The sequence below is a fragment of the Macrobrachium rosenbergii genome, chromosome 58 (assembly GCF_040412425.1).
Source record: "Macrobrachium rosenbergii isolate ZJJX-2024 chromosome 58, ASM4041242v1, whole genome shotgun sequence".
NCBI lineage: Eukaryota > Metazoa > Arthropoda > Malacostraca > Decapoda > Palaemonidae > Macrobrachium > Macrobrachium rosenbergii.
This window is the reverse complement of record NC_089798.1, coordinates 10,542,062-10,549,247: the sequence shown is the minus strand read 5'-3', so window position 1 is coordinate 10,549,247 and position 7,186 is coordinate 10,542,062.

Here is a 7,186-nt window from a genome sequence, read left to right as displayed (position 1 = left end):
CTGGTCTCGCGTTCTGAGGGAATAGTTAAATATTTTTAGTCATTGTCCCCTGTTTTCAAGCTAGATAGAGATCTGATTCATAGCCTTTCCCTTTGATAGATGGAATAACACACCTGGAAGTTCACACATATATTTTAGAGATATATTTCAAGAATAATTGCTATATATTGAACATGTTCAATAAATCGTTAAAGAATTTATAGATAATATTTTAGCCAAATATATATCTATATATTATATAAAAGATAATATATGTTATCTACCCTATACTATTTATTCTATATAATCATATCGAAAATTATCTATCATATTGATATCTATATATATATATGATAGATATATTTTTATATATACATATACATATATATTGTTAAGAACTCTTCAACGTGAAAGACAGCTCACAAATTGATTTTTTTTTTTTTAAACCAGTTTCCTCTGTTCAATAAATCAATTGTGGGTCCAGACAAAGATTTACCACACACTAGACTTTAGGTAATACATCGACTCAAAGAGGTGACAAAAAAGATCAAATGCCTAAATTTAACACTTATTTATTTACAAGACAAACTTAATAATTAAAGTTTGCCGAAAACCTTCTTGACGAACTACCAAAAAAAAAACATACAAGTGATTTTCAAATACCCGCAAACACATACAGCAATTCACTACCTTTTAACTATTATACCGAAACAGTAAGAGAGAAATGTCACAGTATTGTTAGAAGTTTCTTTTTTTTTTTTGCGTTTACACGACAGCACGGAGACTTCCATTGAAGATACTTAACATTAATAACTGAGTTGTCATTAACACTAATATTTGAAAACAAATGAGATCACCAGAATTTACTACATTATCATTTTTATTATTTTGAATATTCATTGTTTTCAGTCCTCTCTCTCTCTCTCTCTCTGTATCTATCTTCTCAGTGATTTTATTTGACGAGTTCCGTTTAGTAAGTGAATGATTATGTATTTTAAAGTTTTGTCAATTATAACTGTTTTAATACTTTTAGATTTAGTCAATCAGGTATAGTTTTCTTACATTTCTTTATTTTTATGTTCTATAGATAAGTGACCTGATGATGGGAAAAGTTATGTACACCCTCCAAAGCTCAGGCTGTGCCTCTGTTAATTTCTAAGAAATAATGTTGATTTTACCATGTCTTCTGGCTATCCTATAGGTTCCTGAAGCTTTCTAGAAACTACAACATAACCAGTTATACACACACACACACACGACACACAGTATATATATACGAGAAAATATATATATAAATATATATATAATAGGCATATTATATATATATATATAGATATAGAAGTATAAAAAACAGTTTCAAGTCAAATTAACATTTCCGATATAAAATTACATTTTCCTTAGCTTAAATAGTGTACTTTCAACGAATCAGACCTTTATTTCTACCGCAAATGATTAGATTTAGAGAAACCAGAGAAAAACATTAGTTGCCATGGGTACATACGCTCTCAGTTTGGTGGTGCATACGCCGCTATATGGCTTATGCACATTTCAAATGATTGTTGCAAGCTGTATGTTCTGGCAATGCGGTAGCGTTTTGAGGCATACAGCACATAAGTGAATGCCACAGTGGGGTTACAGGGAGTGCCTGAACAAATTTTACCTTAGTTAACGTCAACGGTTACAGTTTCGGTAAAATTCAAATTCGAAATTTTCAATGTTACCATTTTGTTAATCATTTCACTTACCTTAAACAGATGGTAGTACTAAATGTTCATTAAGAAAGGTATTCACAACCTCATGAGTTCATTGTAATTTCCATGGAAACGACCAATAGCCTCAAATGTAAGACAGAGAACACCCACTGCAGACGTGTTAGACGGAATCCATGGACTGAAAGATCAACTGAAGCGCACTTTTTGTAGAATGTTTTGACTGTTTAATTCCAAAATCGCAGTTAATTGGATATTCTTGAAACAAAGCAACCAATCAGGTTTCAGCATTTTTTACCGTACTTATAATTCATAACGAAAAACAAAAGACGATTAGGCATTTTTACCCACAATACATTGACAAAAACCAAAAACGCATCAGCAGAAAAACTGACATGGCAGCATAAACGCATCCGCGATAACAACAAGGCACAATATTCATCGGCAAATATCTCCGTAACTCTTAATTTGCGGAAGATATATATATATATATTTCGTATGAATCATGACAAAAATATATGATAGCAAGTAAAAAATATTAGATATCCGAATTTGACCGAAACTGTAATAATACCTATATATATATATATATATATATATATATATATATATATATATATATATATATATATATATATATATATATATATATATATATATATATATATATATATATATATATATATTTTGTCACGTGTATTCATTCTTCCCTCTTAGCCAGCCAGACAATATATCAAGAGCTTCTCAGTTAACTGGTAGGCTAGGATTTAAAACAACATGGAGGACAAGGTATGAGGCCCCTTGTTTTGACTGTATGTAGCAGGGATTCACATCCCCTGCAACATCACCTCTCCTGGGATAAAGGACAATGACACACCTTAGCTTTCTCCTCCTCACCCCCTCAATCATGCGATCAGTCGATGCATTTCCTTCATTAGGGTAGAAGAGAGACTAGGCCTCTTTCCCTGTTAAGCCTAAAGGTGAAAGCCTTTCAGATGGGGGCTACTGTGATATACACACACACACTTTGAGCCTTAGGGACTTAGCAATAAGGAGGGCCCTGTGACTCTTTTACTGGTTTAAGACTTGCTTTCAGATGTGCCTGCTTGGCATATGATGCTCATTCTGCAAACGACATCTCGAAGATGTTTGAACCAGAAGGTAGGTCTGAGAGACACAGTAGTTCATTCTCAAAACCCCGGCACAAGATTTTTGCCAAACCACCTTCTGTCTTTCCTTTGTGTGGTAGTGGACAAGCGCCAGCTTGAATTGCCAGTTTATCTCGTAAAGAGCTCATGCAACAGCATCAGGTATGTCTGAGTAAGGTCTACTGCCAGTACAATTCTTTCTCCATGGTAAATTTCTCCTCAATTCCTAATTTTTCAACTTTTCCATTCTCCTTCAAGCTCCCCCTTGTTTTGGGATTGACGACACAGCCCATGCTTTCTCTCCCCAGTGCCAATACAAGTTTCAGTGATCAGAGTCTAGACTACTTCCCCCATAGGGTTAAATAAGAAAGGCTGATCATTAAATTCAAGCCCTTAAGTGATTAAATCCTCCCTCAAGTGCATGCAGGTTTCCCTTGTTTAACTTTCCCATGCATCAGCCTTTCAGATTACTTGGTTGCCTGCCCATTTATTCCTGGAATTTCCTGCTTTTGCGCCTCAGTCAACCAAGTCTTGTAAATTAAGTCCCTGGAATACTGCCGTATAGAAAATACAAGTAAGTCTAGTTAACAAGCCCGCTGCAAGAAAGCCCCCTCAGCTTAGGTTAATTCACGCCTTATTAACATGTCCAGTTAACGACATGCTATTGACGTCCTGGTGAATTTGATTCTTAACATCATTCTTACTTTTGTTGTTTGCTTGCTCTTCAATTCCCAGCATCATTTCATTGCTTAAGTTTGTAAATAAATTCATCGTAAAAAAAACTCTCTCATTTCCCAAGAAAATGCGACCTTACAATATTCGATCTAATTGGGCAAAAATATGGTAAGTGAAAAAACCTCCTCCCTGCATTTTGCTTACAGACTGGTGTTTTCCTAAGAGTTAGGAAGTGTTTACTAGGAATTATCTCATGTGTTAGTGTGAAAGAGTTAACTAGGAGTTTATTCAAGAACAGTTACAGCCGAGAAACATGTACAATTTCTCTGTCTGTGACATAGGACTTTGAATTGACGTTGGTTAAACCACGTGTGATGGTTTCTGGCATCCTGATGCCCAGTGAGCAAGCAGACGTTCTGTTCAAGTTTGGCACATGCATTCCAAATCGTTTCCAGTGTAGTTATTTAACACCATCCCAAGCGTATATTCAGTAAAGTAAAGACATTGCTGATATTTAAAGTTAAACAATTCACTTTGCATTTTGAAACCTGCATTTAACAAGAAAGTAGAGTTTTGTTGCTTTGTTCCGTTTTCTCTCCAACACTTCCCATTCTCTGTTCAACTGTCTTTCGTTCACGCAAAGTGAGTTTCATCATTTTTCAACCTTAACGTAAAACCTTCCTGAAGACTTGAAGCCTTTTGAAACAATTTGCGACTTTATTTACATATCAACTTGTCAGAAGGAAGCATTAGTAAGCGTAGTTGAAACAAATTCATATTTGTAAAAGAAGGAAACCTTAACTTAATGTAATTTCGTAAACATAATTTATTTTCTCTTAAGTGCAAGGTAAAGTGACTTTAAAATTTCTAATGTATAAACGTGCCATTACACTGTGCTCTCAGAGAGAGAGAGAGAGAGAGAGAGAGAGAGAGAGTTTTTTTTTTCCTTTTTCATCATAACAAAGTGGCATACAAAAATTTATCCATGAGTATTGGAAAACCAACCCACGAATCATAAAGACAAATACAAGGAATTCTCTTTTGTTTAACCAACCTTTGATCTCTGAAGATTCAAACCCATTATTCCTTTACAATATACCCAGTGAGCAAAATTTATAAGCACTTCGTGTTCAGCGAATAATCTCGCATACCTGTGTCTCCTACTAAGTGCTTCAGCCCCTATAAATATCCGTACGCCATAGAGCGCACAAACAGCTATTTAATTACACGTTTATCAACTGCCATGCATGAGTGGGTACTCATTATTCAAGACTTGCGTATGCCGCAAGCAACAAATCGCATATTGTGCGCAAACCCCATAAAATCCTTCTCCTCATGTCAGGGAGAAGGCTTCCTTTCCCCATGTCAGGAAGCAGTCTCTAGTTCTTAGAACTAGCCACCCACGAGTGCCACGCCCCAGGGTTCCCTTCCCACAATGCCACTAATTTGAGGCACTGCCAACCAAGCCAATTACTGAAGCAGTTATCTTTCTTCTTTCCCTTTCCTTTCTCACTGACTTTCTGCCGGAGTCTCTCCTTTCCCTCTTACTCCTTGATTACCTTCTGCCTCAGGCAGAGTGCCATTTCCTTCAGTGCTGTTTTGTGTATTGCTCCACGGAGCGCACTGGCACCACAGTGCCACCAAATCAAAATAACTGTGCGTAAGCCACTGCACATGTGCCTGAGATACAGAGTGCCACCAACAGTGTATCCGCCCATAAGAACCGTAGCGCCTTCAGGATCACTCCCATTTCCTAACTGTTTCCACCCATAAGGACTCAGACTTCCTTCAGGAATGCTCCCTCAGTGTGACCTTCGCACGGCACACTCAACCACAGTGCCACCTTATTAAAAGGGTGCCATACCACTGAGGTGCCACCAAATTACGGGGCACTTCCCACATCGTCACAAACCTTTCCTCCAAGAACGCCCAGTCAACCCACTTGGCAGCCCTTCCCCACCAGCAACATGGCAACTGAGGAGTACAAAGCCTTCATGAATCTAGGGAAAGGGGCTGGTCTCATGGGACTCAGACTCACCAAGTGGATCAAAGAACAGCTAGCCAAATGAAGGGGAGCAGCGTGAATGAGAGGATGAAGAAAGGGAAGAAGAACAGAGACAGAACAGAGCAGCTGGAAGGAAAGAAAGAGAGGAGAGCTGTGCCGAACAGAGAAGAAGAAGAAAGAGAAGAGAGGAAAAGACAGCAAGAAGCCGAACAGAGTGGCTGGAAGAAGAAAAAAAGAGAAGAGAGAAGAAGACAGCACAAACTAGCCCTCAAAGACAAGGAGCCTGAGTTGGAGAGAAAGAAGGGAAAGCACAGAAGCTCTAGCATCCCAACAAGCCTCTAGCCCCTCACCTGCTGCCTCAAATGCTCCACTATCAAGCCTTAATGCCCTAGTCTCCAAGTGGACTGAGGAAGAGCGGGAAGCATGGCTGGAAGAGGTTGAGGTGCTCTTCAATAATTTCAACACCACTGAGGACCAAGAGGGCCTTAGTGCTGACCAAACACCTGGAAGGTAAAGCAAAGGCAGCCCTCCACTTCGCTGGAGCAAAGAGACATGGCCGCAGTCCATCGAGGTAATAGCGAAATCAAAAATCTCCTGAGAAGTGGAGACAACGGTTCCGAGGTCTGGCCAAGGAAGCCGGCTGGTCCTGGACAGAATGGGCCTGTCACAAGACTCAGGCTGGGACCCGCTGGGTCAACTCCCTGAAATGCACGACTTTCGAGGACTTATTTAACAGGACCATGCTGGAGGATCTTTTCCAGTGTGTGCCTGGGCCTCTGGCTGTGGATCTCAGTGATAAGCAGCACCTGGTCTCAGGGAAGCCTGCCGCTTGGCCAATACATGGGAAACGTTTAATGTCTCCCACAGCACGTTTCACAACTGCATATTGCCTCCCAGATACTTCTCAGGCTCAACGTGCCCACGGAATGGACCACCTAGCAAACCTACTTGCACCATCTGCAAGAGGTACGGTCTTGACAAAGCCGAGTGCCACTACAAGGCAGACAACAACCAAAGGCAGCCTACCAATAACCGCCACTCCTCCTCTCCTTCTACCTCTGCACTACCTTCCCAGCAGACCATCACTGCTGAGAGATCATCCCATCCCAGGGGACCCTGCCGAGACTGTGGAGCTCCAGGGCACTCTTCCAGTTATCCCGCCTGCTCGAAACATGTGCCTTATCCCAGGCATGTCAACCTGATCAGTGCCACCTCTCCTGGCTGTGCTGCCAGAGAGGTCTCATCCTGAGCGGGTCTGGACTCAGCCCGTTTCAGTGGCCCCCTGGATGGCTCTAGCCCACCAGTGCACCTACCAACTACCGCTGACACTGGCTCGGATATTAGCCTGATTGATCAGGCCAAAGTGCCAGCCAGTCCCACAGGTGGACAGCAAACCGGGTGACGGTAACCTGGGTAGACGAGCAATCCTTGACTGCTCCCACAGCCGAACTCAGGGTGATCACCCCTTGGAGCACCCAAACTCACTGCCTTGGAGTGGTGAAACGTATTCGGCATGGAGTGGAATTCCTGCTAGGATGAGACATCCTCTGGGGATGTCCCACACCCTCGCCACTCTGTTGCCTTACTGCCTCCGCCAGTGAGGCCATGCCAAAACTTTCTGTGCGGGACACAGCCTCTGTGACAGCTGTGCCACCATCAGCCCAACCCTC